Raw genomic sequence first — 24,944 nt, 5'->3', positions numbered from 1 at the left:
TTTTGTGAATTAACAGTTTTTTTTAGTACAAAAATATAGTGCAAGATTATAGGAATTCTAGAAAATATTAATTCAGGGGTCCTCATGATTCTGTGTCTAGAAATTAGACACAAAGTGTGAATGATGAATATCTTCTCAGGAAATCTTTGTGATTTTATTTAGAAACTGTTTGAACATGACATCATAGTCGAAACTGGTAGTCCTTTGTGAATGAGCTGCCCAGCATTCTGCCTCAATAAACCTCCCTGGACACAGAGTAAGTGTTCATTTAGTGATGGCTCACACCTGTAATCCCAGCACTTTGTGGGGCTAAGGTGGGTGCATCACCTGACATCAGGAGTTCGAGACCAGCCTGGCCAACATGGTGAAACCCGTCTCTACTAAAAATACAAAAAAATTAGCTGGGCGTGGTGGCGGGCACCTGTAATCCTAGCTACTTGGGAGGCTGAGGTAGGAGAATCACTTGAACCTGAGAGGCAGAGGTTGCAGTGAGCCAAGATCAAGCCATTGCACTCCAGCCTGGTCAACAAGAGCGAAACTCCATCTAAAAAAAAAAAAAGAAAAAGAAGAAGAAGAAAAAAGAAAAAAACAGTAATTTTAAACATCATCATAATGTCTCCAGTGAAGCTGAAACCACCACATGTACTGCAGATGGAGTTTTGTCACTGCACACTGTACAATGATGGGGACCCCTGGGGCACCTCCAGACAGCATGAAGGTGACTGATCTCCCTGTGGATTGACCTCCTAGACCCTGTGCATCACTGTGACTAGTGCATGCATTTCATGACTCAGATCAAATGGCAGCTCCTCTTTGAACAGGACCCCAGTTGCTTACTCATAGTAATGCCCTTGTGTGTACTCCAAATGCAGTTTGTTTATACATCTGTTTAATAATCACCAGATGCTTCCAGTGTTCCCTTTGTCCCCTTGGAGTTAAATTCCTCCCAGCCCTTTCGGAGTTAAATATGGCCACAAGACTTTGATGAAGCAAACGTGAGTGAAAGTGATATGCTCCTTACGAGCTAATGCATAGCGTGCTAGGGTTCCTTTCCCTCTGCCACAGCAACCAGCAACAGCTGCTACGTCAGCCTGAGCCCTATTGTGAGAATTATGAGTGGAGGCCATGGACATGTAGCACAAGCTTTGTTGATTAAAAACACTGAAAGTTGTGGGTTGTTACCGTAGTATCAACTGACCTATACTGATTGATACATTCTGTTTTAGACTGACTATATTGTGAAAATTCTGTTTATATGCGTGTCTGTCCTCATAACCAAGAATTTTTTAAGGGTACAAGCTGTGTCTTACTCATTTCTGATTCTGGAGCTCCCAGCACAGTGCCAACATGCACTCATATATGCATAATGGATGCTTATTAATATGTGTTGGCTGAACAAATAAACTTTAAGTGTGGTCTGTTTGAGATGTTGCTACATTCATTGATGGCTTCATGCCATTGCCACATCTATGCTTTTATGGAATAAGGTCTTCATATTCCATTTCTTTATCACTTCTCATTGTCCTTTGGTATAAGAGGTCGTCTACCACCACATCATGGGTTATTCCCACATCTTCAGCAACTCTCCATCCATCCATCCATCCATCCATCCATCCATCCATCCATCCATCCATCCAGTCTTCCATCCATTCCTTTATTCATTTATACATATATTCATTTATTCATCAAATATTGTCTGTATGTCCGCTGTGCCAGGTACTGTGTAATAGGCTGGGAATATGGATATGCATAAAATGTATTTATCTCTCTCTTTCTCCTCTCCATCTTCCCTTCCTTGTGAAGGCACAGCAAGAAGCTCCAAAAGAAAGGTGGAAATGGTGGTAAATCTGGATGAAAAAAAGCAATGGGGGCAGGAGATGAGGGCACCTGTGATGTGGAAAATTCCATTAGAAGCAGCCTACGCAGTGATTATGGGTATTGGTACTTTAGGCTCAATCTAGCTGCGTTCAAATCTCAGTTATTTCACTTATTAGGCTTAACTTTAGTTAAGCCTTTTACTTTCTATGTCCTCAATTGTAAAATTGGAACAATACCTGTGCCTTTAGGTTGCTAGGAGAAATGAATGAAATGATGCGAGTAAGGTAAAAAGTAGAGTGCTTTCTACAAGCCAAGAAGTGGCCCCCCAACAGACACCAAGCTCTGGACCTCCTCGTGCCTTGATTTTGGACTTCCCAGCCTTTTTCAGAACTGTGAGAAAATAAGTTTGTTGTTTAAACCACCCAGTCTCTGGTATTTTCGTTATGGCAACATGAACAGACTAAGGGGGAAAAAAGACAAGCAAACAGATGTGAAAAATGCATTATATAACAAAAAATGTTTATGTCAATGCCAAGTCTAGGTTGTTTTTATGAACAAAACCTTTCAAGTTTGAAAAATACTTCCCTAGTCTAATCATCTTGTTTTTCAGACAAAGAAATTGAGGATTTGCTGGGCCAGGGAAGCAGCCTTTTACTTAGAACTCTGCTAGATGACCTAGGGTGCTTGAGAATCATGAGGGTCTGACCTAACCCAAGAAAGACAAGCAGTTAGGACTAGCTCTCAGCCTAACCTTGTCAGTCTGGCTTTCCAGATCCGCTTCCATGATACATCACTGAGGGTTTTTGTGGAAATTAAAAGTCAGGGGCAAAACTGGTACCATAGAATGTGCCTAGAGCAATATCTATTACAGACCACATGCATGTCTAATGAAACACTCCTGGGGGATTTGTGTTCTCTCTGTGTGTGTATCAGCTAATCAGAGCCCTGACTGTCATAGGGCCAGAAAGCATGTGGATGTACCAGCGGCACCTATGTGTGTTGCGGTGGGAGAGGTTGTTAGGGCTTGGTTAAGCTGCATAGGCCATGACCTTCTTCCTTGTGAGGAAGCCAGAGTGACCTAGTGGATAGAGTATGGCCCTTGTCCTGGACAGATTTGAGTCCAAATGCTGAGTCAGTCACTTAATATGAGCGTGCTGAATTTCCCCATCTGTTAAATGCGGATAACAACGTAAATTTGTGATAAGCTCCATTGAATAATTTATGTAAAGCACAGAGGCTAGCCTATGAAAATCCACACTATATGGCAAATTTTATTATTCCCAACATCATAGTTGAATAAGATAACATATAATCAGGCCAGAGAGTGCTCAAAACAAATTATTTATTATTTTTATTATCAATATTGTATACAAAGCATGACATTCTTAATAAACCAGCTTTGGGATGTCAGCAAGTTGGCAGAATAGAAGCTTTCTACTGTTATTCTTCTGCAGAGGCATCAGTTTGGACAAGTACTCATGAATAGTGGGAGTCTGGGAGTCCAGTGGAGAAGTTCCAGCACATTGTTGGAGGAAAAAATCTGAGAATAGATGCATGAAAAGAGTAAGAAGAACAGTTTTGGCCAGGTGCTGTGGCTCATGACTATAATCCCAGCACTTTGGAAGGCCGAGGTGGGAGGAGCACTTGAGGTCTCAGGAGCTTGAGACCAGCCTGGGCAACACAGTGAAACTCTGTCTCTACAAAAAATGTTAAAACACAAAAACAAACAAACAAAAAAACTTAGCCAGGAATGGTGGCATGTGCCTACAGTCCCAGCTACTCAGAAGGCTAGAGCAGGAGGATCACTTGAGCCCAGGAGTCCTAGGTTGCAGTGAGCTATGATCACACCACTGTACCCCGGCCTGGGAGACAGAGCAAGACCCTGTCTCTAAAACAGAAAATATACAAAAAGAGTTTCACATCACTCATCACCTCTCCTCTAAGGTGGCATGGCTCAGTGCCAAGAGACACCACCACCCAGACCAACTTCTCCCATAGGGGAAAGTAAGAGCATAGTGAGTGACCATCCAGCTCTCCCAGTCATGCAAGGTGCTGCCAAAGAGGCCCACCTCTTTATTACCTCACCCATATTACTGAGGTGATCAGCAAAGCTGACAGATTGGGAGAGTCTGGGAGAAAGGAAGAGATGTTGTGTACCCTACTACCCTACTAACTGCTCCGTAAATTCCATCAGGAAGATTGTCCATGAGCTGTTTGGGACACATCATCTATGGACCCCCTCCACACCCAATCCACCATCATCCCAAATGCTCTGTGCACCTCATCTTCCCTCCCCAGGCCAGCTCCTCCTCAAGCCTATCCCCGTGGATGGTAAGTGCATCCCATGCAGATAGCTGACTTGACTCTGCAGGATTAGGAGAAGGCATACAAAGTTGAGCATTTCAGGGTGCTACTCTGTGGAAAACAAATGGGAGGCTTTCAACACCTGGTTTTGTGGGATTGAGAGAGGCATACAATCTGAAGAATTCCCTGCCAAAAGGAAACAAGAAGTATGAAACAGGCACATTCATAAAAAAGTTTTGAGAGAGCCTCAGAATCCATAGCCAGGGTAACTGGTATAGGCATTTCTTTCCTGAAGTCAGTCAGTAAAGACTGAAGAAAGTAATCATTTTTTCAAGTGTGCAGACAGCAATACAAGACCTCGAGGAACATAAAAAATTAAGGAAACATGACACTACCAAAATAACACAATAATATTTCAGTAACTGATGCCTAAAAATGGTAATCTACAAATTGCCTGACAAAGAATTCAAAGTAATTGTTTTAACCATTGTAGCTCAGAAAGCTACAAGATAACCCATATAAACAACTAAATGATATCAAGAAAACAATACATGAACTAAACTAAAAGTTCAAAAAGAGATAGGAGTCACTTAAAAAGAACCAAACAGAACTCCAGAGATACAGAACATAAGGAATAAAATTTTAAAATGCAGTAAAGAGAATTAACAGCATATTTAGTCAAACAAAAGAAAGAAACTATGAAATCAGAGACAGGTTACTTGAAAATGTTGAGTCAGAGGAGGAAAAGGGAAAAAAGAATAAAAAAGGAAGAAGAAAGCCTAGAAGATTTATGGGGTACCATCAAGAGAGAGCTAACATTCATGTTATGAAAGTATCGGAAGGAAAAGGGAGAGAAAAGGTTGCAGAAAATTTATTTGAAGAAATAGTGGCTGAAAATTTTCTCAACCTAGGGAGATATGTGGATATCCAGTACACAAGACTCAAAGGATCTCAAATAGGTTCAACTCAAAGAAGACTTCACAGACACATTATAACTGAACTATCAAAAATTAAAGAGAATTTTGATATCAGCAACAGAAAAGAGTCTTGTTACATACAAAGTAATCTCTATAACATTATAAGCAGACTTTTGGCAGAAACCTTACAGGCCAGGAGAGAGTGGGATGATACATTCAAAGTGCTGAAAGAAAAAAATTGTCAGCCAATAATACTTCCCCCATCAAAGCTGTCCTTCAGAAATGAAGAAGAAACAAAAGCTTTCCTAGACAAACAAAGGCTGATGGAGTCCATTCCCACTAGACCTATCTTACAAGAAATGATAAAGGGTGATATTTAAGCTGAAATGAAAAGATGATAGTAACATGGAAACGTTTGAAAGTCTGAAACTCACTGGTAAAGCTAAGTCAAATTCAGAATACTCTAATAGTGTAGTGGTTCTTTGTAAATCACTTATAAGTATAGTATAAAGGTTAAAAGATGAAAATATTAAAAATAGCAATAGCTGTAATAATTTGTATAGGATGCAGCAAAAGCAGTTCTATGGGAGAAGTTTATAGTAGTAAAATGTCAACAGGAAGTTAAAATAAGTCTCACATAAACAACCTAACTTTAAGCATCAAGGAACCAGAAAGATAGAGTTAATAGAAGAAAGAAAATAATGAAAATCAGAGCAGAAATAAATAAAAAGAGATTAGATAAACAAAAGAAAAGATAAACAAAACTAAGACTTGGATTTTTGAAATGATAAACAAAATTGATAACCTTTTAGCTGGACTAAGAAGAAAAGAGAGGGCTAGGCGCGGTGGCTTAGGCCTGTAATCCCAGCATTTTAGGAAGCCGAGGTGGGCAGATTATGAGGTCAGGAGATCAAGACCATCCTGGCTAACACAGTGAAACCCAGGCTCTACTAAAGAATACAAAAAATTAGCCGGATGTAGTGGCGAGCGCCTATAGTCCCAGCTACTTGAGAGGCTGAGGCAGGAGAATGGCGTGAACTCAGGAGGCGGAGGTTGCAGTGAGCTGAGATTGCGCCACTGCACTCCAGCCAGGGCGACAGAGCAAGACTCCGTCTCAAAAAAAAAAAAAAAAAAGAAAAGAGAGAGGACTCAAAATCAGAAAAAAAGAGGAGACATTACGACTGATACCACAGAAATACAAAGGAGCATAAGAGACTACTATTAACAATTGTATACCAAAAAATTAGATAACCTAGAAGAAATGAGTAAGTTCCTGAAACATACAATCTACCAGACTGAATCACGAAGAAAGACAAAATCTGAACAGACCAATAATGAGTAAGGATATTGAACAAGTAATAAAAAGTCTCCCATCAAAGAAAAGTTCAGCACCTGATGACTTCACTACAGAATTCTACCAAATATTTAAATAACTAATACAAATCACTCTCAAACTCTTCGAAAAAATTCAAGAAGAGGGAACACTTTCCAACTCATTTTGCAAAGGCAAACATTACCCTAATACCAAAACCAGACAAGAAAACAAAATTATAGGCCAATATCTCTGATGAACATAGATTCAAAAGTTCTCAACAAAATACTAGCAAACCAAATTCAACCACACATTAAAAAGACTGTACACCATGATTAAGTGGAATTCATCCCAAGGGTGCAAGGATGATTAACATATGCAAATAATAAATGTGATATACCACATTAACAGAATAAGGAATTTAAACCATATAATCATCTCAATAGATACAGAGAAGGTCTTTGGCAAAATTCAATGTCCTTTTTTAATGCCCTTTTGGTTTTATTTTTTTGAGATGCAGTTTCACTCCTGTCACCCAGGCTGGAGTGCAATGGCATGAACTTGGTTTATTGCAACCTCTGCCTCCCAGGTTCAAGTGATTCTCCTGCCTCAGCTTCCAGAGTAGCTGGGATTACAGGCACCCGCCACGATACCCAGCTTATTTTTGTATTTTTAGTAGAGATGAGGTTTCGCCATTTTGGCCAGGCTGGTCTCAAACTCCTGATGTCAGGTGATCCACCCGCCTCAGCCTCCCAAAGTGCTGGGATTATAGGCATGAGCCACTGCACCTGGCCCTTAATGTCCTTTTATGATTAAAAAAAAAAAAAAAAAAAAAAAACAACTCAACAAATTAGATGTGGAAGAAATGCACTTCAACACAATAAAGGCCATAGATGACAATTCCACAGTTAACATACATCATACTCAATGGTGAAAAGCTGAAAGCTTTTCATCCAAGATCAGTAACAAAACAAGCATGCCCAATCTTGCCATTTCTATTTAGCATAGCACTGGAAGTCCTAGCCAGAGCAATTAGGCAAGACAAAGAAATAAAAGGCATCCAAAACATAAATTAAGAAGTAAAATTGTCTGTTTGCAGATGACATGATCATAAATAGAAACACTAAAGATTCTATAAAATCACAGAACTAATAAGCATATTCAGTATACTTGCAGGTTACAAGATTAACATACAAAAATTAATTATGTTTCTATATACTAACAACAAACTATTCAAAAAAGAAATTAAGAAAACAATCCTATTTTTAAAAGTATCAAAAAGAATGAAATACTTAGGAATATATTTAACCAAGGAAGTGCGAGACCTATAAACTACAAAACATTGATTAAAGAAATTGAAGATGACTCAAATAAATGGAAAAATACCCCATGTTCATGAATGAGAAGAATATTGTCAAGTGTCCTTACTACCCAAAGTAATTTATAGATTCAATATAATCCTTATCAAAAATTCCAATGACATTTTTCACAGAAATAGGAAACATACACCTAAAATTCATATGGAAATACAAAAGACCCTGAATAGCCAAGGTAAAAAGAACAAAGCTGGAGGCATTACACTATCTGACTTCAAAATATATTACAAAGTTATGGTGATCAGCATATGGTGATCAGCACAGCATGGTACTGGTGTGAAGACAGACACACAGACCAATGGAACAGAGTAGAAAGCCCAGAAATAAACCTATGCATTTATGGTCAGCTAATTTTTGCTAAAAGTGCAAGAACACACAATGGGGAAAAGACAGTCTCTTCAATAAATGGTGTTGGTAAAACTGGATATCCATATGCTTAAGAAGAAAATTAGACCCTCATCTCACACCACATAAAAAGTCAATAAGAATGGATTAAAGACTTAAACATAAGACTTGTAACTATAAAACTACTAGAGAAAAACATAAAGGAAAGTTCCATGACATTTGTCTTATTTTTCAGATATAACTCCAAAAGCATGGGCACAAAAGTGAAAATAGACAGGATGGTGTTAAACTAAAAAGCTTCTGAACAGCAAAGGAAAAAAATCAACAGAATGAAGAGACAACATACAGAATGGGAAAAAATATTTGCAAACCATATATCTGACAAGGGGCTAATATCCAGAATATATAAGGAACTCAACTCAAGAGCAAGAAAACCAATAACCTGATTTTTAAAATGAGCCAACAACCTGAATGCACATTTCATGAAAGAAGACATGCAAATGACTGACAGGTATATGAAAAATGGGCATCACTAATCATCAGGAAAATGCAAATTAAAACCACAGTGAGATATTACCTCACACCGGTTAGAATGGCTATTATCAAAAAGACAAAAGATAACAAGTGTTGGTGAGGATGTGAAGAAAACAGTGTGAACACTTGCACACTGTTGGTGGTAATGTAAATTAATACTGCCATTATGGAAAACAGTCTGATAGTTTCTGAAAAAATTAAAAATAGAACTACTCTATGATTCAGCAATCCTACTACTGGGTATATATGAAAAAAATAAAATCAGTTTGTCAAAGAGATATTTGTACTCATGTTAAGTGCAATATTATTCACAATAGCCAAGGTATGGAATTAACAAATATGGAATCCATTGTCCCTTAATGGATCAGTAAAGAAAATTATATATATATATATACACAATGGAATACTACTGAACCTTACAAAAATAAGGAAATCCTAACATTTGTTACAATATGGGTGAACCTGGAAGACATTTGCTAAGTGAAATGAGCTAGGTACAGAAATAAAAATACTATATGATCCCACTTATATGTATAATTTTTAAAAGACATACTTAGAGAAGCAGAAAATAGAATGGTGGGGCTAAGAGCAGGTGAGAGTTGGGGAGATGTTGATCAAAGGATGAAAAATTTCAGTTAGATAGGAGGAATAAGTTCCAGAAATCTATTGTATAATATGGTGACTACAATTAATAACAATGTATTATATTCTTGAAAATTACTCAAGGAAATCAGAGAGGACACGCACAAATGGAAAAGTGTTCCATGCTCATGGATAGGAAGAATCAATATTGTGAAAATGGCCATACTATCAAAAGTAATTTATAGATTCAATGCTATTCCCATTAAACTGCCTTTGACATTCTTCACAGAACTAGAAGAAACTACTTTAAAATTCGTACAGAACCAAGAAAGAGCCCATATAGCCAAGACAATCCTAAATAAAAAGAGCAAAACTGGAGGCATCATGGTGCCCAACTTCAAACTATACTACAGGCTACAGTAACCAAAACATTATGTAATGGTACAAAAACAAACACATAGACCAGTGGAATAGAATGGAGAACTCAGAAATAAGACTGCACACCTACAAACCATCTGATCTTCGACAAAACTGACAAAAACAAGCAATGGGGAAAAGATTCTCTATTTAGTAAATGGTGCTGGGAGAACTGGCTAGCCATATGCAGAAAATCAAAACTGGACCCCTTCCTTATACCTTATACAAAAATTAACTCAAGATGGATTAAAGACTTAAATGTAAAACCCCAAACAATAAAAACCCTAGAAGAAAACGTAAGCAATACCATTCAGGACATAGGCATGCATAAAGATTTTGTGATGAAATGCCAAAAGCAGCTAGAACAAAAGCTAAAATTGACAAATGGAATCTAATTAAACTGTAGAGGTTCTGCACAACAAAAGAAACTATCATCAGAGTGAACAGACAACATATAGAACGGGAGAACATTTTTGTAATCTACCCATCTGACGAAGATCTATACAGAGTCTATAAGGAACTTAAAACAAATTTATAAGAAAAAAACAAAAAACCCCATTAAAAAGTGGGCAAAGACATGAACAGACAGTTCTCAAAAGAAGACATTCATGCAGCCAACAAACATATGAAAAAGAGCTCAACATCACTGATCATTAGAGAAATGCAAATCAAAACCACAATGAGATATCATCTCATGCCAGTCGGAATGGTGATAATTAAAAAGTCCAGAAACAACAGATGCTGGCGAGGCTGTGGAGAAAAAGGAATGCTTTTACACTGTTGGTGGGAGTGTAAATTAGTTATAAAAATACATGCATGTGTACGTTCATTGCAGCACTATTCACAATAGCAAAAACATGGAATCAACCCAAATGCCCATCAATGATAGACTGGATAAAGAAAATGTGGTACATATGCACCATGGAATACTCTGCAGCCATAATAAGGAATGAGATCATGTCCTTTGCAGGAACATGGATGGAGCTGGAAGCCATTATCCTCAGCAAACTAATGCAGGAACAGAAAACCAAACACCGCATGTTCTTACTTATAAGTGGGAGCTGAATGATGAGAACACATGGACACATGGCAGGGGAACAACACACACTGGGGCCTGTGCGAGGTAGGGGTGGGTAGGAGGAAGAGCGTCAGGAAGAATAGCTAAGGGCTGCTGGGCTTAATACCTATGTGATATGATGATCTGTGCAGTAAACCACCCTGGCACATGTTTACCTGTGTAACAAAACTACACATCTTGCACAAGTACCCCAGACCTTAAAATAAAAGTTGAAGGAAGAAAACCAGAAAATCACTAAGAGTAGATTTTTAATGTTCTTTCTCACCACAAAAATTATAAGTAGGTGAGGTAATGCATATGTTAATTAGCTCAATGTGGCCATTTCACAATGTATATATTTCAAAACATGTTGTTACATAACAAATGTATACTTTTTTGTTAGCTACACCTCAAAGCTGAGGAAAACAAGAAACCAACTTTGGATTTGAGTGTGCCCAAACCAGTGGCCAAAACCAGATTTTTGTGTGTGTGGTTAGCTCTATGTACAATTTTTTCTATCTATACAGTTGAAACCACTAGGAAGACAGAGTGTTTGCCTCGAAGCTCATTGCAGATTCCAGCAGTTTAATTTGGATGAACTGCTTGGCTTCAGAAAGAGACATGGATTGCAGCCAGGCACCCCATGTGCACAGTTAACAGAGCCCATTCAAATAGTGAAACATTAAAATCTAGTGCAAAGGTCCTCTGTGCTTCATCCAGAATTTTATAGGACTCTAAAGCCCAAACTGACCATAGGAATCACTTTTTGTGACCCAAATGTGATCCATCAAAAGGATGTGATGAAGAGAAAATTCAGTCTGTTCTGAACCAGAGCCAGAGAAGACTGTGTCGGAAGTTATGTCTCAACTTTGAAGATATATGTGGCCATAAAATGAACATAATATCCAGAAACATTCTTGCCAGAAGTTGGGAATTATTGGCAAAGGAAAATAACTGGGCATTGTGTGAACAAGCAAAGACATTTGAAATTTCCTGGTTCTCAAAATCACTGTGTCGCCCTAGGGCAGGTCCAAGGCTTCATCATGGCAGGAGCAGGGCAGGTGGAGACTGATGGTGGAGGGGAACTCTGTGTACTCTAGTGCCAACCTCAACCCAGAAGTGACTATCATTTGAAAGTTGAGGGAAAGCTGAGAATCTGCATGAGACATGTATAAGATAATCAGGAGGACCCAAGCTCTCCAAGGGCAATCAGAATCAAGCATCCACACAAGATGACACAGGCAACTTCTCACTTAGAGCCATTTTCCTAGAGCCGTTATCTTTCTCTCAGCTCACAAAAACGTGACTGCCCACTCAAAGTGTCCTGTTATGTATTGAGCACAGTGTCCATTTGTAGTATGAAAGGGCAAAGATCCAGTGGAGTTAATTCTCATGATCTGAAAACCATTGAGGGCATCGCATTTAAAGCCACTGGGTTTGCTCCACTCTAAATCTTTTCAATAGATTTTAATTTGACGCTGTTAAATTATGCATTCATTCATCCATTCACTTCTTGACAAATATATATGGCCACTACATGCCTTCCATCTTGAAATGTCATAACCCCAGCTCCCATCCCATATGGGACAGCTTCCTCTTTCATTCTTTGTAATTCCTTCTCCTTTCTGCCCAGAAAATTTTCTTACGGTAAGCATTGTGGTACAATTTTACAATGTCCATGATCTGTGTGATGTGCTATGTATTTTCCTTCACATCTATATTTTCTTCTATGTGATGTATATATAATAAGTATTATATGGAGAAAAAGCTAGAGATTTAAATTTGAAGGTTTGGTGATGCTGCATGCAGAATATAATCAATAGCCTATTCCCAGAGCCCAGGCAATGGATCCTCATTACAACCTTTAAACAGATATTGGAAACATGCTGCTGCTTTGACTACCTCCTCCACCTCAGCCCTCTACCCCATGTCTTAATGGGCATCACCTTCCTTGACTGTATATTATCTTCAAACCATTTTTCACCTGGAGTTCCTGGAGTAAGCCTAACTCTTAACATCTTTCTGGTGTCTTTCTGAGGGAAGAGGGGAGATGAATGCCTCCTGAATAATCTCTTAAATTTTAATTTAGGCCAAGTGACTCACTCTTTTAACATCATTCAGTAACTTCTTATTACTTTAGGGTAAATAAAGACTTTTTGCTTGACTTCCCAGGAAAACTGGATTCTCCTTATGTCTCCAGCATCCTCTACTGCCCTGAACACACTGTTCATATTCTGTTTTTCTCATTCTGAAAATAGAAAATAGGAAATGCAAACAATCAAACCAGTGGTTCTCAAAGTGTAGTCTATGGAACAGTGGCCACAACATTCCCTGGGAGCTTGTGAGAAGTGCAAACCCTTGGTCTTTATCCCACATCTACTGAATTAGAAACTCTGGGGGTGAGGCCACTATCTTAACCAACTATTTTAATCATCCAGATGATCCTGAAGCTTGAGAACAATGAAGTTTTATGTGTGATGGGGGCAGGGGCAGGAGCTTGCTCTGTCTCCCAGGCTGGCATGCAATGGTCCGATCACAACTCACTGCAGCCTCAACTCCTGGGCTTAAGCAATCCTCCCACATAAGCCTCCCAAGTAGCTGGGACTACAGACATGCACCACTATGTCTTGCTAACTTTTCTTGTGAAGGTAGAGTCTCACTATTTTGCCCAGGCTGGTCTCAAACTCCTGGGCTCAAGCAGTCCTCCTGCCTTAGCTTCCCGAAGTGCTGGGATTATAGGCATGAGCCACCACACTGCGCTAAGAACAATGGATTTAAACCATTTCCCGTGATGGAAGGCACCAATTAAACACATATAACATGTCTGTTTAGCCTAGTCTAAACTAACAAGGATTGGAAAACTCTAATTTCCTTGGGAGGTCTCCCAGCAGGTTACTGTGGCTTTTATCCTGCCTTCTCACTTTTTGGAAGCTCTCCGAAGAGTGAAGTCCTTCAGAGGAGAGAATATCGGTCTCCTTGTCCATGTTCTCATCCCTCCCATTTTCCCGTGCCTCTGATTGTGTGCCCTCTGTGCTACCTCCTCGTTGTTCCTACATCCGTGGGAAATAAAAAGTAGTTGCTTCCCATGAAAAGATGAGAATGTTCTTCAAAGTAAAAGTGAAGTCTTTTAAAAGGCTGATTTGAGGTATTGTGTGATCATCCCATGGTACGTTAACTGAGGGGAATGGAGAGGAAAGAGGCACCTTCGTTCACAGAGTAAATTAATTGAAAACTTAATATACACCCAACTGTGTCTTTACAGGGTCCACCACAGCTTGGAAGGAAATTTCAAAGCTCATTTGAAGTCAGCCCCTCACATAGCCCTGCTTGTCTAACTTTCTTCTGAATGTGATTTCAGAAGTAAAACCAGGTCAGGGGCCAGGACCCTGAGGTGAGTCTCACTGACCGTGACCTCTGGAGAGTCAACTGAAATAGTAAGCCAGGAAGTCATGGAAATCTTACCTCCCCTGCAGTAACAAAGTCTACTCTCAAAGAAATGCCAATGGCACAGAAACCATAGGGGTTGTTTATCTCTTTCTTTTTTCTTTAAAAACATTATAAAAATAACACAGCAATTTTTAAATGTCAAAAGAGAGAGAAATGAAGCTATCCATAATTTCAAAAGCCTATCCTAGTAACTACTGTAGATTTTTGCCTGAGCTTTTTAGGCTTGGGTCATTTGTGCTCTGTGCTGATGCATTTTTGTTTTGAAGTTTATTTTTTTTCTTAACCTTATCATTCATACATTTTCCCCAGATTGTTGTCAGGCAAACCATGCAGTCCAGAATTATGGACTATCAGAGCTTTAAAGGGTTTTGGAGATAATTTTCTGAAGCAATTCTTAATTGGCTCTTCAAAGACAAGCTTTTGACAGTTTGTGTCACCTTTGAAATTATTTGTGAAATTCTACACTGAGTATGTGAATCTTACTACAGATAGCATTACCCTTGTATTTCATTAGATCTTCAAAGTGGTTTACACACCCTAAAGGTTGTCTATCCTTCTTATGCAGTTATTCTATGTGCAGTCATTCAAGCTGTGTTTTACTCAACTTGTAGTTGGAGGGAAGGGGGAATAGCACATAGGCTATAACATCCTCTAGAGTTGTGCAGTACACAATTGCACAGCCATGGATGGTGGGTTGACATTCTAATCCATCCTTATTTTATGGTTGGCACCACAGAGCTGAGGAGTAATTTGCCCTGTTTCCATAGCTCTCTGCACACATTTCTTTGAACATACTTGCATTATATTGAAGTGATTTGAGAGGATCTATCTGTTTAATTCTAGTACTTAGTGTTAAGAAATCCACTGTTTTATACACTAATGCCATGTTTTCCAATAGCAGCTTTATTACTAACAAAATTTACATTTTATTTTCCCTCTGCTTAACTTCAATTTTTCAATTGATTCCAAACTTAGATAGAAAAGAGAGATGCAATTCTTTGTCCACGAAACCTTAAACATGTACAGGATGAGTCAATCAACAATTCATAAATAAAAGAACAAAAAATAGCTATATAAAACAGTGAGGACTAAGAACCAAATGAAAAATTAATCGCTTCTCTAGTCCTAACCTATAGAAATGTTTCCCCTGAGGGTATTTTTGTACTTTGTCATTTCTCTATTTAGAAACCTCAGCTCCCTCTTCTATTAAATTTTGCAAGGGCCTCTGGTAGTCTTAACAACTAATAGCTAGTGCTTGCAGTTCTCAAAACACTTGCAATTACGTTAGCTCATTTGAATCTCAACAGGAACAGTTGTCATCTCCATTTTACACAAAGAGAAAAAATAACTCAGATTGAGTGATTTGTCCCTGCAAGTGGCAGACCTGGGACTTGAACAGGGTGTATCTGACTTAAATACATCACGCCAAGGCCCAAAGCCAATGTGGTAGACCCTGCCAATGGGTACCAATATGTGGTTCTTCTCTATGTCCAGATAAACAAGACTGTGTTTCCTTGCCCCCTTAAAGTTGACTATGTTTGTGTTACCAGATATAGCCAATAAAATGAGAACAAAAGGGGTGTGTGTCGCTTTTGGACCAAGTGCTTAAGCCTTTGTGGTCAACTCACCAGTTTTCCCTCTTCCCTTGCTACGGCTTTTAACACATGGAAGCACTTTGTAAAAATCCAACTTCTATTTTAGATTTGGTGGTACCTGTACAGGTTTGTGTTGTGTGATGCTGGGGTTTGGGGTACAATTAATCCCATCACTCAAGTACTGAGCATAGTACCCAATAGTTAGTCTTTCACTGCTTCCCTCCCCTTTCCCTTCCCCCTCTAGTTGTCCCCAGTGTCTGTTGTTTTCATCTTTATAAGTACCTAATATTTAGCTCCCACTTATAAGTGAGAACATGTGGTATTTGGTTTTCTGTTCCTGCGTTAATTCACTAAGGATAATGGCCTCTAACTGCATCCATGTTGCAAAATGCATTATTTCATTCTCTTTTATGGCTGTGTAGTATTCCTTGGTGTATATGTAGCACATTTTCTTTATCCAATCCACCATTGGTGGGCACCAGGATTGATTCCATGTCTTTGCTATTGGGAATAGTGCTGCAATGAGTATACATGTGCATGTATATTTTTGGTAGAATGTTTTGTTTTCCTTTGAGTATATGCCCAGTATGGGATTGCAGGGTCAAATAGTAGTTCTGTTTTCAGTTCTTTGAGAAATCTCCAACCTGCTATCCACAGTGGCTGAACTAATTTACATTCCCACCAACAATGTGTAGGCATTCCCTTTTCTCTGCAGCCTTGACAGCATCTGCTATTTTTATTTTAAAAATAATAATCATTCTGACTTGTGTGAGATGGTATCTCATTGTGGTCTTGATTTGCATTTCTCTGACGATTAGTGATGATGAACTTTTCTTCATAGGTTTGTTGGCCACTTGTATATCTTGTTTGAGAAGTGTCTGGTCATGTGTTTTGCCCATTTTTTTAATGGGGTAATTTGTTTTTTGCTTGTTCAATTGTTTAAATTCCTTATACATTCTGGATATTAGACCTTTGTTGGATGCATAGTTTGCAAATACTTTCTCCCATTTCATAGGTCGCAGTTTACTCTGTTAATAGTTTCTTTTGCTGTGCAGAAGCACTTTTGTTTAATTGGGTCTCACCTGTCAATTTTTTGTTGTTGCAATTGCTTTTGAGTACTTAGTCATAAATTATTTCTCAAGGCTAAAGTCTATATCGGTGTTTCCTGGGTTTTCTTTTAGGATTCTTACAGTTTGTAGTCTAACACTTAAATCTTTAATTCATCCTGAGTTAACTTTTGTATAAGTGAAAGGTAGGGATCCAACTTCACTCTTCTGCATATGGCTAGACAGCTACCACAGAACCATTTATTGAATAGGGAGTCATTTCCTCATTGCCTATTTTTGTCAACTTTGTCAAACATCAGATGGCTGTAAGTACACAGCTTTATTTCTGGGGTCTCTATTCTGTTCCAGTTGTCTATGTGTCTGTTTTTGTACCAGTAGCCTTATAGTTAGTTTGAAGTTGGATAATGTGATGCCTAGGGCTTTGTTCTCTTGCTTAGGATTGCTTTGGTTATTTGGGCACTATTTTGGGTCCTTATGAATTTTAGAATAGTTTTTTTCTAGTTCTGTGAAAAATGACATTTGTAGTTTGATAGGAATAACATTAAATCTGTAGATTGCTTTGAGTGGTATGGCCACATTAATGATATTAATTCTTCCAATCCATGAGCATGGAATGTTTTTCCATTTGCTTGTATCATCTATGATTTCTTTCAGCATTGTTTCATAGTTTTTTCTTGTAGAGATCTTTCACTTCCTTGGTTAGAGGTATTCCTGGGTATTTCATTTTTTTGTGTGGCTATTGTAAATGGGATTGTGTTCTTAATTTGGCTCTCAGCTTAAATGTTATTGGTGTACAGAAATGTTCCTGAGTTTTGAACATTGGCTTTGTATCCTGAAACTTTACTGAAGTCCTTTATCAGTTCCAAAGCCTTTTGGCAGAGTCTTTAGGATTTTCTAGGCATATAATCATATCATCAGTGAAGAGAGATAGTTTCACTTATTGTTTTGCTATTTGAATGCCTTTTATTTCTTTCTCTTGCCAGATTGCTCTGGCTAGAACTTCCAGAAGCACTTTTTGATATGGAGGTGCTATAAGACAAAAATAGCCTAGAATGATGAGTCAACATACAGAGAAAATTTTCTCTGGGAAGCTATCTGGTCCTGCAGAAGACTTTGCTTAAGCAAGAACTTAACTTTCACTGTGGTCAGCCAAGAAGATTTTGGGATTGTTTGTTGCCACCGCATAATCTAGCCTACCCTGAATAATACTGGCAGACTCCATACATGACTGGGTCTCTCTCCCTTAGATCTCGGACTAGTGTTCAGAGAGGCATATTTTGCCATGCACAACTGATCTTCCCTCACACAATTCAGCAATCTCTTTGGCTGTTTTTCTCTTGAATCTTTAGTAACCAAGTTTTAAACTATTGATCTGCAGGAGATACAGTCCAGAGGAGGAGAGCTGGGGAGGGGCAGATTCCTGAGTGGCTGAGGGTAGAGAGAACCTCAGATGTGATGAATGTTACTGGCACAGTGGATATTTGGGTTGGGTCACATATGAATTTGCCATGATTGCATGTAGTGGCCTAATGAGATGAAGTCAACATCATTGTTCCAAGACTAGTGAAAATAGAAAAGATCAAAATAGCAGAAGTCAGGGCCAAGTAAGAAAGGAGATGGGCTCAACTTGCTGGGAGCTGATTCAGCACCACAGACAGATCCCATGGGCCCTCTCCTCTAATGTTTTTTTTTTTTTATCTGGGCAGCTCAGTTTTCTCAGTTTAGCTTTGCTGTTGAAGAGTCCTTTTTGGCCTCCTAATACCTAGTTCCTCCTAAGTGAGGACTAGTAGTGCTATAGGCAAGGCACCATATCTGTATTCATCCACTACAGTGCTTCCCAACTTATTTTTCTCTATATTATGTTGTGCATAAGAATATTTACCTGGCCTCCTGGGATAAATACTTGATGCCACTTCTGGCTGGATGTGAAACCTGTGAGCTTCAGTTATCCTAGGCTCTGCTTGATGGGCTTAGGTAATCAATATACTGCACATTTATAATTTGCTCATGAGAAGCTCTGTTCCAGTCATCTCTTCCTTACCCTCTGCCCCAGTCAGACCATAAATGACCAGATCATATAGAAGTCATTCTCCAAATAGGTGCACTACACACACCTATTACAGCACTGATAATACTCTACATCATATCTCTTGTGCCCCACAAGATGCAGCATGAACACAGCAAATCCTTTTTGAGTGAGCTCATGCATTTGCTATTATGGAAAGACTCCAGACCACCCCTCCAGACCACAGGTCTTACTGGGTGACTTGGAAGCAAAGCTGGGTCTGGGTCTTCCATAACTTGATTTTGGCTCCCTTGGATGCTCTTCCCAAATCTTATACTTGAAGCCAGGCCAAGGGTGCAGAAGACAAAGGCAAAGCACCTTGGGGTGCCCACTCCCTCCTACCATCTTTCCTTTGATAAATATTGAGCACTTACCACAGGCTAAACCTATCCTAGCCTCTGGGAATGCAGTAGAGAATAAGACAAATATGGACCCTGCTGTCATAGGACTGACAGTCCATCAAGGAAGCCCAACAATTAGCCAGCAAGTATTTAAAAGTCTGGTCAGTGTTATGTTGATGATGTACTGGGATGCTATGGGATTACCTAGCTGGAGAAACTAATTTATTTGGTATGGGAAATGGGGGGTGAGTTCAGGGAGGACTTTTGGTAGCTTTAATCCCCTTTTGAACATTCTGTTATTATATGTCTAACTATGTTTAACTGTGGGGAGTTAGGTATCGGGGGAACCAGCCCCCAATCAACATAGGTTCTTTTCTATTTTCCCTAAGTGTCAGCTGGTCTGAGAAATAAAGAGAAAGAGTACAAAAGAGAGAAATTTTACAGCTGGGTCTCTGGGGGTGACATCACGTCAGCAGGTTCCGTGATGCCTCCTCAACCGCAAAACCAGCAAGTTTTTATTAGGGATTTTAAAAGAGGAGGGGGTACAAATAGGGAGTGGGTCACAAAGATCATATGCTTCAGAGGGCAATAAAAGATCACAAGGGCAGAGAGGCAGAGCGAGATCACAAGGCCAGGGTGAAACTAGAATTACTGATGAAGGTCCATGTCCTGCTGGGCACACATTTCATTGATAAACATCTTAACAGGAAACAGGGTTTGAGAGCAGACAACTGGTATGACTAGAATTCGCCAGGCTGGAATTTCCTAATCCTAGCAAGCCTGAGGGTGCTGCAGCAGACCAGGGCATATTTCATCCCTTATCTTCAACTGTGTAAGACAGACACTCCCAGAGTGGCCATTTTAAAGACCTCCCCCTGGGAATGCATTCTTTTCCCAGGACTATTCCTTGCTGAGAAATAGAATTCAGCCACATTTCTCCTATTTGCTTTCTGTAAGAAGAGAAATATGATTCTGTTCTGCCCAGCCCTGCAGGCAGTCAGACCTTATGGTTGTCTCCCTTGTTACCTGAAAATTGCTGTTATCCTGTTCTTTTCAAGGTGCCCAGATTTCATATTGTTCAAACACACATGCTTTACAAACAATTTGCGCAGATAATGCAATCATCACAAGGTCCTGAGGTGACATGCATCCTCAGCTTATGAAGATGATGGGATTAAGAGATTAAAGTAAAGACAGGCATAGGAAATTATAAGAGTATTGATTGGGGAAGTGATAAATGTCCATGAAATCTTCACAATTTATGTTCTTCTGCCGTGGCTTCAGCTGGTCTCTCTGTTCAAGGTCCCTGACTTCCTGCAACAGTTAGGGTTTCATGTGTAGTATAGATTTTCCATGATTTTGAAATTCCACAAACATTTTCCACATACCATTTGGACATTTGTCCTTGTGTTACCTCCCAATGCCCTTGCAGCAATCCTGTGAGTCAGGGTTTTGTAGTGTTTCATTTTCCTTGCAGGCTCAGAGAGGTCCCACTGCTAGTATATGATGAACTTAAATGCTGAGTTCTTTCCCATGCAGGAACCCCACATGCCCTTTGTCCTACTCCTGGGAGTACACCTCTCCAAACTCTCGAAGGTCCTGTTGCCCTCCAGTCTTCTATGTAGAAGCAGTACTAGAGCCAGCTTAAATTTATTCAAGATGTTTAGTTGCTTCAAAGAACTGTTCCCTACACATTTTGGCTGCAGCAGGACTGCCTTCACTGTCCTCCTTTGTCAGAGGGTGGTAAATGTCACTCCACCACATCACAGAGGACGTCTTATCCACCAGATAAAAGGATTCCATCGAACAGAACAGTGATCCTTCAATCCTTAGACCACTCCAGCCAGAGGCCCAGACAATGCCTGAGACAGAGAAAAATCCCCAGAGACACGGTGCTGATGCATCCTGTTATGGTGAAGGTTCAGCTTTTCCTAATCATGAACACTGGAGAATGGTGAGATTTTGCTTCAGAGCTGGGTGAGTCTAGCTGAGTTGCCAGAGTTCCCAGTCTTCCTCTGTATTTAACAACTGAGATACCTGTTTACCTCTTTTTTTTATATGTTAGTGCACAGCAGCGGTTCTCAAGATAAAGTCAGGGCCCAGCAGGGCCCAGAGGAGCATGCCTGGGTGAGCCTCAGCTGGTTCATTCCTTACACTGTAATGTGAAAATGTCTGTGCTTTCCTTGTGGCCAGACCTTTCTCTTCTTACCTCAAACAAATCTTTTTTAAGGTCTCTGCTCCCATTGTTTCCTCTTTCAGTGATGGCTTTCTGCTCGCTGACTGCTTGGCCAATATCAGCACATTTTCCAAATCTCAGCTTTTCTTTTATCCTGAGGCCCTTTCTGACCCTACTCCTCTGCAAGGTAGAACTGACCTGCTTTGTGCCTCTACTGTGCACTACACACACCTATTACAGCACTGATCATACTCTACATCATATCTCTTGTGCCCCACAAGGTGCAGCATGGACACAGCAAATCCTTTTTGAGTAAGCTCATGCATTTGCTATTATGGAAAGAGCACTGTGCTGAGGGCCAGGAGGCCTGGGCATTGGTGCCAGCTCTCTCACTGATAAATGTGTGAGCTTGGCCAAGCCATTCCACTGCTCTGAGCCTCATTTCTCTCTCCTCTAAACTGTGGAAGTTAGAGTTGATAAGGCCTAAGGTAACTTCCTGCTCTAAATGTATATTTAGAAGGCAAAGTGGGAAGAACTTTGTGATGGTTTTCTGATATGTTAACCTGGCTAGTCTACAGTCCCAGTTATTCCATCAAACACTAATCTAGGTGTTGCTGTGAAGGTATTGTATAGATGTGATTAAGATCCACAATCAGTTGATTATCCTAGATAACCTGGGTGCACCTGATTCAGTTAAATATTCTTAAGAGCAGAGCTGAGGATTCCTTGAAGAAGAGGACATTCTGCCTGTGGATAGCAGCATCAGCCTGTGCACAGGAGTTCATTCCTGACCTACAGATTTCCAGCTTGTCTGACCAGTCCCCATAATTGCATAACCCAATTGCTTTCATTAACATCTCTCTATCTATCTCCCTTTGGTTGAGCTCTGACCCACACAAGCTTTATACTTTGGTTCAAGTATATACTTTATGCTTGGTTCAAGCCCTGGCTCTACTACTTACTAGCTGTGTGATCTTAGGACAGTAGTGAATGGCTCTGAGCTCCTGCTTTCATATCTACAAATTTAGGGTAACAATAACTATTCCAGAGTTAATAATAAAAACTGTTCTTATTTTATTTGTTTTAGAGCACTAATTTTTTGATATTTTCTGTGAACCAGCTTCTGTGCTTATTGCTTTACATCTCATTTACTCTTCTTTAAACGCTTATAGTACTAAATGACATTATGCATATGAGTAATGATAAACACCATCATGCCTGGCACATTGAAAGTGCTTAGTAAGAGCTAATTCTGACTTTTCCTTTCCTTTGCCTCTATAATATTTCTGAATAAGCTATCTTAAGGCAAATTTATTGTAAATAATGGTTTAGACTGTGTATGTGACTTAAAGGAGCCAAGCTATGGGATTACAATGCAATTAGTTCAGTTCCCTCACTCTTGTCTCCAGGTTTGCATTAAACCAACATTAAATTGCCTTGGAATTCCATAGTACCTTTTGTATAAGGATTTATGGAAATAGTCCATATGAAGCAGAGAACAACAAGGGCTACTCCTTACTTGATGGAAAAAGTGAAGCAACCAGAAATGTTTTGCCGTCAAGTTGGAAAACATCAATTCTCTAAATGTACCAGAGATTTATTTCATACTATGAAAGTCAGATTTGAAAATATTATAGATGAAATAGTAACTGAATGTTTATAGCTGGGATAGGAATTGTGAGGGAATTTAGAAGTCTCTACTTGCCAGTAAGACATATACTGACTTCTAGAAACTCAACAGCATTTAAACACAACAAAGACCACTTGTTCATTCTTGAGCAGATATAGGCCTACCCACTGCCTCATGTCTTTGTACTCAAACATTGAGAAAGAGAAGGAAACAGAGTAGTGAATGGGGGATTGATGAGTGGCACTAGAAGGTTATTGGGTACATAGCTTGGGAAGATAAAGCTTGGGAGTAAGGGTGGTTTGGCAAGTGGATGTGCAGGAAAAAATGTGTGAGCATAGGAGGAAAAGATTAGGCAAGTGACCCCGGGATGCAAGTTCTATACTTGAGTCCCAGCTCCCATGTCAGTCTGGCTCCTTCTCCAGGCTCACGACTTCTCATAGTTGACCTCACCAATGCCTACCCTCCTGCAGCCTCTGTTGTACGCTATTTTCCTAAGCCAATCCTGACTGCTGTAGGTATATAAGTTTTAAATGTTTATTACAAAAATTTAAAACATGTAGAGAAGCAGAGAGAATGGTATGATGAACCCCTATGTAACCACTCCTCAGATTCAACAATTCTCATCTCATGGCCAGTCTTGTTTCATTTATACTGCCTCCCACCCCATGGATTATTGTGAAGAAAATTTCAGACATAATTTCATCTATAGGTATTTCAGTATGTCTTTCTAAAAGAAATATAAAAATAGCTATAATGAATTTATTTTACCTAAATGTTAATCATAATTTTTAAATTTAAAATATTCTGTCCATGAATTTTCTCTTTAGATAGATAGGTGATAGATAGATAGATGATAGATATGATAGATAGATGATTGATAGATGATAGATAGATAGATAGATAGACAGATAGACAGATAGATATAGATAGATGGAGCTTGTTTGAATCAGGTTCAATTAAGAGCCATTCATTGTTTTTTATTTCTATGAATAATATGTCTTTTTGATCTAGTAATACACCCTTCATCTGTTTTCCTCTCTTTGCAATTATTTGTTGAAGAAAACAGGTTGTTATTCCCATAGGATTTCCCAGTCTTGATGTTGCTGACTCATCCTCATGATGCCATTTTTCATTTGTCATGATGAATATGTTTCACTGTTCCCTATGTTTTTAGCAAATAGGTAGGTAAATCTAGAGACTTAATCAGCACGTGTGTGTGTGTGTGTGTGTGTGTGTGTGTGTGTGTGTGTGTGCAGACTATTTCATAAGTGGTGGTGAGTATTTCCATCAGGAAGCCTGTAAGTTCCGACCATCTCTCTGTGATGCCAGCAGCTGTTGCCAATCATGACTTCGATCTGTTAATTCCTTAGGGGTTACAAATGTTAATGCTATTCTATCATTCCTTCTTTGTTTTTATATAGAGAAGCTTCATTTCATTGACTATTTGTTACCCAAAAGAAAAAAGGAAATAAGCTTATTTCCTTTTATTTGCCAGCTTTCAAATAATATGTAGGGTTTAGAGCACCCTCCAAAGATGATCAATGTCCAATTCTGTATTATTATAAATCATGGATTTAAAACATACTTAACATGTTTAAATTCATTTTAGTTTTTATCCTTATTACTGTTCAAGCTGTTTCATTTTTGGCCAGTCGAGGCTCCTCAACGTAGTTCCTGAGTTTTTTTGAAAAGGTCCTACTGGTTTTTGACACATTCCTTGCTTTCTGGCATAACAAGATGTTTCAGACTCCCTGTATTAATTTTATAGGACTGCCATATCAAAGTACTACAAATGGAGTGGCTTAAATTCATTCTATCACAGTTCTGCAGGCTAGAAGTCCAAACTCAAGGTACCAGGCAGGCCATGTTTCCTCTGAGGGCTCTAGGGAAGAATCCTGCTATGCCTCTTCCTAACTTCTGGTGGTTACTGGCAATCCCAGGCATTCCTTGGCTTGCAGCTG

General features: G+C 39.3%; 1 long non-coding RNA gene across 2 annotated transcripts in view; it reads left to right on the top strand.

The window, feature by feature from the left end:
- Positions 1 to 24,944, top strand: part of LOC108582012 — an 80,390-nt gene that overhangs the window by 3,005 nt on the left and 52,441 nt on the right. For both annotated transcript variants that reach the window (XR_001895054.3, XR_001895055.3), the window contains exon 2: positions 13,925 to 14,053. This is a non-coding gene — a long non-coding RNA (uncharacterized LOC108582012). The remainder of the gene's footprint in view (positions 1 to 13,924; positions 14,054 to 24,944) is intronic.

Source organism: Papio anubis, chromosome 12 (genome assembly GCF_008728515.1).
Source record: "Papio anubis isolate 15944 chromosome 12, Panubis1.0, whole genome shotgun sequence".
NCBI classification, from domain to species: domain Eukaryota; kingdom Metazoa; phylum Chordata; class Mammalia; order Primates; family Cercopithecidae; genus Papio; species Papio anubis.
This window is presented reverse-complemented; position numbering and strand designations above follow the sequence as displayed.